The sequence below is a fragment of the Gracilinanus agilis genome, chromosome 4 (assembly GCF_016433145.1).
Source record: "Gracilinanus agilis isolate LMUSP501 chromosome 4, AgileGrace, whole genome shotgun sequence".
Taxonomy (NCBI): domain Eukaryota; kingdom Metazoa; phylum Chordata; class Mammalia; order Didelphimorphia; family Didelphidae; genus Gracilinanus; species Gracilinanus agilis.
In genome coordinates this window covers 270,583,049-270,592,232 of record NC_058133.1, presented here as the reverse complement: position 1 = coordinate 270,592,232, position 9,184 = coordinate 270,583,049, and positions in this window count along the sequence as shown.

Here is a 9,184-nt window from a genome sequence, read left to right as displayed (position 1 = left end):
GCCATTTCCCCTTCAGCTTTCCCACATTAAATATAAGATCCTTGCAGAAAGGGACTGACTTTCTTCATGCTCATATTTGTATTTTCAGGCTATAGCAGTGTCTGTCACATAGTAAGTACTTATTGAAGGGTTGTTTACTTGTTGACTTGACCATAAGACCTTCACTCATGCTGAGCCCTTAAAAAGAAAAGATTCATAAGATTGAGTTATTAGGGAGAGCAACTAGGAGGCTTGGTGAAGAGAAAGCCAGGCCTAAGTAGGAAGGTCCAGTGTTCATATCAGGTCTCAGACACTTTCTAGCTGTGTGACCCTGGGCAAAGTCACTTATCCTGCATTGCCCAGTCCATACCTCTCTTCTTCCTTAGACTGATACTCAGGACCAATTCTAAGATAGAAGGTGGGAAAAAAAGAATTATAAGGAACTTTGAGTATTATCTCATCCAACCCCCTCATTTTACAGATAAGGAAACCAGGACCCAGAAAGGGAAAGTGACTTCTTTTAGGTCATATTGGTAGGAAGTAGCAGAGCTAGATTTTACCTCTAGGGCCCAAGATTCCATATTAACATCTCTTGCGCTCTGTTGGTTAGATTGGGTGATCTCTAAGGTGTTTTTTGTCCAATTTGGTCTATTAACACATGATTCTAAAGATCATGATTAACAGGGGAAGAAGATATTGCTTTGTTTTCGTAAAAGGTTTTCATAGTGTCAGGTTTAAAGTCAGAAGTCTTGGGTTCAAATCCTGTATCTTTCTATGAGTCTTTGGGCAAATCACTTAATCTCTCTGGGACTCAGTAAGCATGTATTAAGGGGCAACTAAGTGGCTCAGTGGATGGAGAACCAGAATTGACATTAGGAGGATTTGGATTCAAATCTGGCCTTACAGATTTCCTAGCTGTGTGACCCTGGACAAGTCACTTAACCACATTGCCTACCCTTGCCCTTCAGTCTTTATAGTTGTTTGTTACTAGGACAGAAGGTAGGGTTAAGAAAAACAACTTTTATTAAGTGGTATGTTGTTTCAGAAGCTCTACTATAAATGTTTGGGATACAAAAAGAGACAAAAGACAGTTCCTGATCTCAAGAAGTTCATAATCTAATGGAAGAGACAAAAAGCAAACAGATCTGTGCAAACAATCTATATAGAAGATAAATGTGGGGGTGGAGGAATTAACAGAGGGAAGATACTTAGAAAGCTAGGAAAAGCTTCCTTTAGAAAGTGGGATTTTAAAAACCCTTACCTTCCATCTTAGAATCAATACTATGTATTGGTTCCAAGGCAATAATAAAGACTAGGCAACAGGGGATAAGTGACTTGCCCAGAGTCACAGAGTGAGTCACAAAGTGTCTGAGGCCATATTTGAACCAATAATCTCCCATCTCTAAGCCTGGCTTACAATCCACTGAGCTTCCTAGCTGTCCTCTAGAAAGTCTTTCATTGGGACTTGAAGGAGACTAGGAAAAGCAGTAGGCAAAGTTGAGGAGAGACCATTTCAAACTCAGGGGACAGCCAGAGAAAATGCCCAGGGCTGGGAGATGGAGTGTCTTATTCATGGAACATCCAGGAGGCCATTTTCACTGTATCAAAGAATATACAAGAAGGAAAAAAAAAACTAGAAATGTAGGAGGGAGCTAGGTTAATGAAGGGCTTTGAATGCCAAACAGGATTTTGCATTTGATCCGGGAGGTGATAGGGAGCAACTGGGATTTATGGAGTAGGGGAACGTGTTTGGACCCACACTTTAAGAAAATCACATTCATGGCTGAATGAAAGAGAGATTGGAGTGGGAGAGACTTGAGGAGGGCAAAACAACTATTATACTATTGCAATAATCAAGGTATAAGGCAAATAAATGCAAATGACTGATCAGATAGGTAGCAGATTTTAGTAACGAAGATCACTTTCCCCAACAAAGGAAAAGAATTGAAAGTGGGAGAGATAGGGCCTAAGGAACAAATATGAGGGAGGGTGAGAATGGATATTCAATTTGGAGTCAGAAGTTCTGAATTTTAATCCTGTGTCCATTCCTTCCTTCCTTCCTTCCTTCCTTTTTTCTTTTTTTCCTTCCTTCCTTCCTTCCTTCCTTCCTTCCTTCCTTCCTTCCTTCCTTCCTTCCTTCCTTCCTTCCTTCCTTCCTTATAATTGATACTAAGTATTGGTTCCAGGGCAGAAGAGTGGTAAGGGCTAGACAACTGGGGTTAAAAGACTTGCATAGGATCACACAGCTAGGAAGTATCTGAGGCCAAGTTTGAACCTAGGACCTATCATCTCCAGGTCTGGCTCTCTGTCCACTGGATCATCTAGCTACACTAGCTCCATTGCTTTCTAACCATATGTTCTTAGGCAATTTCTCTTAGCCTCAGTTTCTTCATCTTTTCAGTGGAGATAGCTTTTACACTCTACCTAAGAGAGTTGTTATGAGAAATGTACTTGGTGAATTTTAAGGCACTATAGGCATTAGGCTAGGGTAGAAGTTGAAGATGCTTGTGTCAGTTGGATGTGCCATCCAATGAGACACATTATCCCAAATGTTGAGCAAATGGACAAAGAAATACAAATAGCCATTCATGGAGGATTAATTGTGGGTAAGAAAGGAAAAAGGAAAAGAAGCAATTCCTATCTTCAAAGAACTTATAACCTCACTGAGGAAGAAGAGAAGGAAGATGAGAAGGTTTAAAAAAAACCTCGACTTCTATCTTGGAATTATTATTGGTTCCAAAACAGGAGAGCAGTAAGGACTGGGCAATTGGGGTTAATGACTTGTCCAGAGAGACACAAATAGAAAGTATCTGAGGGCAGAACATAGAAACTTTTTAGCAATTAGACAAATACTCTTGTCCATCCCAAAATTGCTGTATTATATGAAAAAAAAAGATTTTAGAACAGAAAAGGAATATAGTAACCTTTTAGTCTGGCCCTTCATTTTTCAGTGAGGAAACTTGAAACCCAGAGAAGGGAAATCACAATCAAGATTCAAAACCAGCCCTTCAGATTCCAACATCAATAATCTTTATGCTTTATTATTTTCTGGCCCAGACATGACAGTGTAAATGTTCAGAAAAGTCATGTGGAACATGAGACTTGATACCCTATGTCCCAAATAACTGACTTGAGGTAGAAACTGGATGGGTGGAGAAGAAAGAAAAGCTGAAAGCAACAGAGGCATTTTGAGCCAAGATAGGGAGCTGGAAATTAGAGGTATCCCTTCCACATTGATAGGGTTGGGGACCATGATCTGGAAAATCTGCAGAAAATTGTTTGGTCTTCCTTTCATACCAGAGGAATATTAATTTTTGTTTGTTTTTCTTTTATGGGACATTTATAGTATAAAAAACTGATAGGTATTTACAGTATGACAAGATAAAATGTATTGATATTATATAATACATGTATATTTTATGCATTTCTGAGTTTCTGTACCTTTTCTGTGGCATCTGCTGGCTTTTGCATGTCATCTGTGGCTTCCTCAAAACTCCCCCCCAAATTCCCATTTCATTTCTTATGCTGACCAGTGATATAGCAAAACTGTAATGGGGAAAGTTGGGATGCGGAAAGTTACCTATACTTTGAAGGCCACTTAGTGTAGGGGATAGAGTATAGGAAGGTAGCAAAACCTGTTTTTAAATTCTCCCTGGATACCTATAAGCCAGTGTTGGCAAAGTATTGGCACATGTGCCACCCCTGGCACAGGGGAGCTGCTCATCACCCTCTTCCCAGAGCCCAAGGACACTTTTTGCATGTCTCCCACCCCTCTGTCCAGCATCCCAAAGGAAGTGCTTCCTCCCTCACCTCTCTCAGGTAATGCTGGGTGGGGGGAGCAAGGCTTATAGACAACTTGAATCTGCCCTCTGGGCGCTCAAACTGGAAAACCTTTGCCAAATGCTGCTATAAGCTATTTGATCCAGGGCAAGGCATTTTGACCCCTCTATATCTCAGTTTCCATCTGAAAAATTGGGAGGGGGGGAGGACTCAGTGACTTCAAAGCTGCCTTCCAGCTCTGACTCTAAGATCCTGTGTCTGGCCTGGCTGCTGAAGATCAGAAGGATTGGAGGAGTGGGAGGCAGCTAAGCAGTAATGTAAGAAAAAGGTAGAGAGTGAAGTCAGGGGTGGAAAGAGCATTTGGGGATCATTTGCAACCCTCCCTTCAAGCTGGCGGGGCATAAGAAGCCCTTTCCCCAAGTGTGAGCTCCTTGTTGACAGGAGAACTCCTTGTTTATTCGTGCTCAAAGAGCAGGGAAGACCTATTTCCCTCCAAAGAGCCTATTTATCCTGCTTTCTCATTTTCCAATCCAGTGACTTTATGACTTGTCTCCGTTTTGGCTCTGTCTTCCTTGCTCTCACCTCCTCCTGCTCCTCCACCTCCTCCTTCCTTCTGCGGGAGAATGGGGCAAGCTAGCCAGCACTGTGAGCCATTTAAGCAGCACTGGGTCCCCAGGTCATTCTCCCCTTGAGGTGTGGGACACTCCCTTCCTACATCAGCTGCTCCTTGGCATCCAATTCCAAGGCTGAACCTTACCCACAGGGAGGCAGAGGCAGAAAGATTGGGGTGAAGGGAATAAGAGGAATGAAGAGAGAACATGGTAAGGAATAGAATTGGGAGTTGGAGCAGAGGCTGGGGCGCAGGGATTTAAACTAGGGAAAATTGAGGAAAATTGCCTTGGGCAGGGAGCTGATGGAAGGGATGAGTTGTAAGTGAAGGGAAAATGGTTGAGCAGAGAATAGGGTTCTGGTAAGAGAGGGGAGGCAGGGGTTCAAAAGGGATCAGAACATTAGGAGAGAGCTCAAAGCATTTAACATCTCTAATTCAGATAATTGGAGAGAGCTTTATTTCCTGTTTGGGGGGAGTTTCTGAGAGGACAGCTACATGAAAACAATCCATAAATGACCAAATATTAATGAAATGTCTTCATTGAGTCACTTTGCTAGGATCTGGGACCCAAAGACAAAGAACGAAGCAATCCTTACTTTCTTTTAAAAAATTTTAAACCCTTACCTTCTATCTTATAATCAATACTGTGTATCATTTTTAAGGTAGAAGAATGGTAAGGGCTTGGTAATGGGGGTTTAAATGACTTGCCCAGGGTCACATAGCTAGGAAGTATCTGAGGTCAGATTTGAACCCAGGACCTTCTGTTTCCAGGCCTAGTTCTCTGTCTACTGAGCCAAACTAGCTGCTCCCCAATCCCTACTTTCAAGGAGTTGGGATTCTAATGGAAGAGACAACAAGGGAGTTAATAAAGAATAAATATATAAAGAGAATTTATGGAAAGTAGCCAAATACAATGTAGTTTGGGAGGGAGGGCACTAGCAATTGGGGAGATCCATAAATGCTGAGAAAATGAAAAGGGGAACGTATTTACACAGGGAAAACCTTTCTGTGAGTAATGGTATGTCACCTGTGAGTTTTTGCCTTTACATAGTTTGGCTTGATTCAGACAAGTTGGAAAATAGTCAATTATTCATTCAATAAACGTTTCTTCAAGAAGGCAGCTGGTTGGCTCAATGGATTCAGAGCCAGGCCTAGAGATGGGAGGTCCTAGGTTCAAATCTGGCCTCAGGCACTTTCTAGCTGGGTGACCCTGGAAAAAGTCACTTAACCTTCATTACCTAGCACTTACCACTCTTCTGCCTGGGAACCAATATACAGTGTTGATTCTAAGACAGAAGGTGAGGCTTTAAAAAAAGAAATAAACATTTCTTCAATACCTGCTACACTTTAGCACTGTGCTAAAGTGCTGGGATAACAAAAAGAGGCAAAAGATAGCCCCTTCCCTCAAGGGGCTAACAATCTAAATGGTTTTAGAGATAAAGAATTTAAATGCAAATATGCAAATAGTTATGTGGTATCAGTCCTATAATATTTCAAGAGGCTAAAATTTCTAACTCTTTATAATACACTCAACATATTTTATTTGTACCTTTCATCCAAGGATAATGAAATAGCTAACAAATTGTTACACTGGAAGACTGATAATCATTTGGGGAAAGAGAAATTGGTACAAAGCATCACTGCTTTGTAAGAGTTACTCCACTTCTCAAATTGTGCTCCTGGGACCTTTCCTATGCTCTCATTATACTCAACCTCTAAATCTGAGGCCATTGTATCCCCATCTCTGACTCTGTTCCCCATCACTCTGGGTTCTATATGCCTCTAGGCACCCCTGTTTCCTTTCTCCTGGCACAGAAAACCACCCTTGGAAACACAATATTCTCTCAGAGAAGTCAGTCTCCCATTATCACCCTCTTCCAAGTTAAACCTTGCCCCAGAGTTTTTGATCTCCTATTAAAGAGTCAATCTACTCCCCTATGGGAATGCTCTTCAACACTGAGGTTGATGAAGTCTCAAAATTGTCAGGGTTAGAAAGCTTTGACTTAAATCAGTGAACATAATGGAGAGTGCCTTTTAGACTGGGATCAAGGGAAGCAATGCAGATGAAGAAGACACAGCCTCTACCCTCAGGGAGCCTTAGCCCTATGTAAAAGAGGACACCTAGACACACAGACACTCAAAAACACAGATTGGGGAGCAACAGAAGATGCATTTATATGAAAGCAAGGGAGACATTTGGTAGCAATGTGGAAGGAATGTGGACATTTTCACAGATGATTTTTATATGTCAGAGATATCGACAGCATTAAGAATCTGATTTAACTCTCATTGTAACATCCTTACTAACTTTAGCCTCCATCAATCAATCAACATGCATTTATTAAGTTCCTACTTAATACAGTGCCAGGTACTGTCCCTCACTGGCCCAACTCACCTTCACTCCCCAAACAATAGCCTCCAGTCATTGTCCTCAGGTGCCCAGCAATGTGTTCCGATGTTCCTGGCTCATATCTTACCCAATTTAATTTAATTTGAGGGCATATTCTGTATTGTTTGCTCCAGACAACAAAATTGCCAGCTACAGCTCCTAATCTTTATTTTCTCTTTTCTGGGTTATTTTGATAGCCTTCCCTACTCTTTCTCCCCTTTGAAATTTGTCTGCCACAAAGAAGTCAGAGATAATCTCATAATACACATTTCTTATCACCATGTTATTCAAATGATCACAAACTTTCAAGAGCTTACCACTGCCTGCCAAATGAAGACTAAACACACCCTGGTATTCAAGGCCTTCTACTATCACATTCAAAGCTACTTCAGCATCTTTATTAAAAACTATTCCCCTTCAAATAATCTACAATGCCTCCAAACTGGACCACTTGCCATTTTCTGAATCCTTTCTCCACTTATTTGCTCACAGTTTTCTCCATGCCAGAATGTATTCATTTCCATTTGTTGAAATCCTACTCATTCTTCCACATTCAGCTTAGGTGTCTCCTTCAATAATTGACTCAGGTGCCAGCCACCACTTCCATGAAGTCTTCTCTGGTATTCCCAGTGAGAAACAAGTTTTTTTTTTCTCCTTAAAACCCTCATAGTATTTTGTTTTTCCTTTCTCTATGCATTTACCATGTTTTCATTTACTCTTTTGTCATCGGTGAATATTCAATCTCACTTGATGGGTTGTATGTCTCCCTGAAGGCAGATCATATGACAGTCATTAAATTTGTTGAGTGAATGCATGAATGTCACTAATGATTTCTTGGGGAAGACTGGTCCAACTAGCATAGGGATTGGGGCTGGACCTGTGATTTCATCTGTATAGAGAACTAAGGGATGGAAAACCTCCATATATCAATACAAATCATCACCTGCTAGTCAACTTACTGTCTTAGAAAGGTGCCGTGCATCCTGAGAGACAAGAAGAGTTAAGTGATCTTCCCAGTGTCTCATTATTAGAAGCAAACTTTGATCCTAGACCTTCCTGACCTTAAGGCTAGCTCTCTAGCTATGCATTAAGCTACCTCTCAAATAGCTAATAAATTATCTGAGGGCAGGAATCATGCCTTTTCTTCATTTCTCACTATGAGTGTTTAATAAGGCTTTGCAGGTAAAAAAGTCCAATAAAGACTTGCTATGACAAAGTGACCTTGATACAATTGAGAACTTTCGCTTGTTATAGTTTGGGAAGATATTAGCCTTTCTCTATGACTAGAGCCAATGATGCATTCTTGTTGTATTTGGGGTTTTAAGTTGTGTTGTTATGTATCTGTTTGTGGTACTCTGGAACAAAATCTTAAAGTCAGAGAACTTGAGTTCATATCATGCCTCCAACATATACTATGTTACTCTCGACAAGTTCCTTCACCCTCCTGGATCTCAGTTTCCTTATCTATAAAGTGAAAGGATTATAAAATGGAGGAATTCCATGTGAACTGGAACAATTTCCAGGAATTGATGCAGAGTGAAAGGAGCAGAGCCAGAAGAACATTGTACACAGAGACTGATACACTGTAGTAAAACCGAATGTAATGGACTTCTGTACTAGCAGCAATGCAATGACCCAGGACAATTCTGAGGGATTTATGGAAAAGAACACTACCCACATTCAGAGGAAGAACTACAGGAGTAGAAACACAGAAGAAAAACAACTGCTTGAGCACATGGGTTTATGCAGACATAATATGGGAAGTAAACTCTAAACAACCACCCTATTGCAACTATCAATAATAGGGAAATAGGTCTTGATCGATGACACATGAAGAAACCAGTGGAAATGTGCATCAGCTACGGTGGGGGTTGGGGTGGGGGGGTAGAGAGTAAGAACATGAATCATGTAACCATGGAAATTTTTTTCTAAAAAAAAAATAATAAATAAATAAAGGGAAAGGGTTGGACTAGATGGACTAAAGCCAATTTTAGCCCTAGCTTTATGATGTTAAGTACATGAATGCAGAACATAGAGTATTACTTTTCCCTAGTGACAGGCACCTAAGTTATGATATAACCAATCCATCAATCAATGAGTGGGACCTTGCAAACAGATTGGCATCCTGGAAGTTAGAAGTGCTGCTGGCTATAGAATCAGAGGAAGGGGGCATCACCTTTGAATGGGAAGAAGAACCAGGAATTGGATAGTTGGCAAGTCTAGGGGACAGACTTTGCAGGGTTTTTTCCTGAGACAAGCTGATGAGGCTACATGGATGCTGGTTGAGATGCCACAGGGAATTATTTAGCCAGAAGCTAAGCTCACCTCTATGGTTCAATTATCTTAGAAAAAATGATCCCTTTACTTAGTTCTCTCTCTCTCTCTCTCTCTCTCTCTCTCTCTCTCTCTCTCTCTCTCTCTCTCTC